This window comes from Echinococcus granulosus (genome assembly GCF_000524195.1).
Source record: "Echinococcus granulosus chromosome Unknown EG_S00125, whole genome shotgun sequence".
Taxonomy (NCBI): Eukaryota; Metazoa; Platyhelminthes; class Cestoda; order Cyclophyllidea; family Taeniidae; genus Echinococcus; species Echinococcus granulosus.
Window position 1 is genome coordinate 227,317 of NW_020170505.1, and position 1,067 is coordinate 228,383.

Genomic DNA, 1,067 nt, shown 5'->3' on the forward strand with positions numbered 1-1,067 from the left:
AGACAGAGATGCTACTTAATTTTCAAGTGATAATAATACCTTTGAGCCTAGCTATGCTGATGAAGAAAACATCCTTATTTATCTGAATTGCGAGTGCTTAAACCACTTCTCACTTAAGTCACTCTTACAAATTTGGAATTCTGAGGATCTCATTTTGGCAGATTTGTGGGCTTTGGATACCAGGGCCTGGAGGGGTCAAACTTAGAACAAAGTATGTGTGTATTTTATTTTTAACACAGGTCCACAGCTTTGCGCTACTCATGCATAGTTTCTAAATTTCGGAGTCGGTTAACTGCAGTTGCAGAATCAGACTGTTTTCTTCCCTAAGGTGGACCAAAAACACCTTTTGAATGCCAAAACGATTCATGTTTTGGATGTGCGTATTGAATAACCTTTATGCATTTCTGGTCGTGCAATTCAACGCGCAATGTTCAGAAGATTTTTTTATCATGTTTGTACTTTAGAATTCGTAACAAAACTACACTTAGTTATCACGGTTTCTTGCTCCACGATGCGTTATCACTTTCTACCACTTGTTAACAGTCAGCTTTATTCCATTTTGAAAGGAGTTTTAACGCAAAAGGACAAATAACTACTCACCGAGTTTTATCTTCTCAAAACATTTGTCGATAACTACACATTAGGGACACAGACTTTCTGAGTTGTGCAACAGTTAAGTCTCACTTGTCTCGGTATTTACCTTATAACCCGTAAATCGGTTAACTTCTCCTATTATTCCATACGACAGAATATCAAAGGTTGTGCTTGAGAAGCATGACAAGAAGAAAATCAAAAGTAAAATTGAAAAGCACTGCGAACACTCAAGGGGGAAAGGTGGTTTGAGCAAGCAAAAGCAAATTACCCTTTTTTGCTCGAGTCCACCTCCATCCATCCGAGGTTGCAGCCGAATCGTACGAGCTGGGAATCAAATAATTCGTTTTATGTGGGCCACGTATCTGTGTTTCACCACCCTCTTCCTCCACATTTCCATTATGAAGTTGGTGTATGGGTATATGGAGTATGCGGTGAATATTCAAACCTACAACGATGTGGATGCATTAATGGCC

At 39.2% G+C, this 1,067-nt stretch overlaps 1 protein-coding gene across 1 annotated transcript in view; it reads left to right on the plus strand.

Moving 5' to 3' along the window:
• The window catches only part of EGR_08957 (hypothetical protein), a gene marked incomplete at both ends in the record, with an annotated part of 6,185 nt that overhangs the window by 3,224 nt on the left and 1,894 nt on the right, over positions 1-1,067 (plus strand). The window lies entirely within an intron of this gene.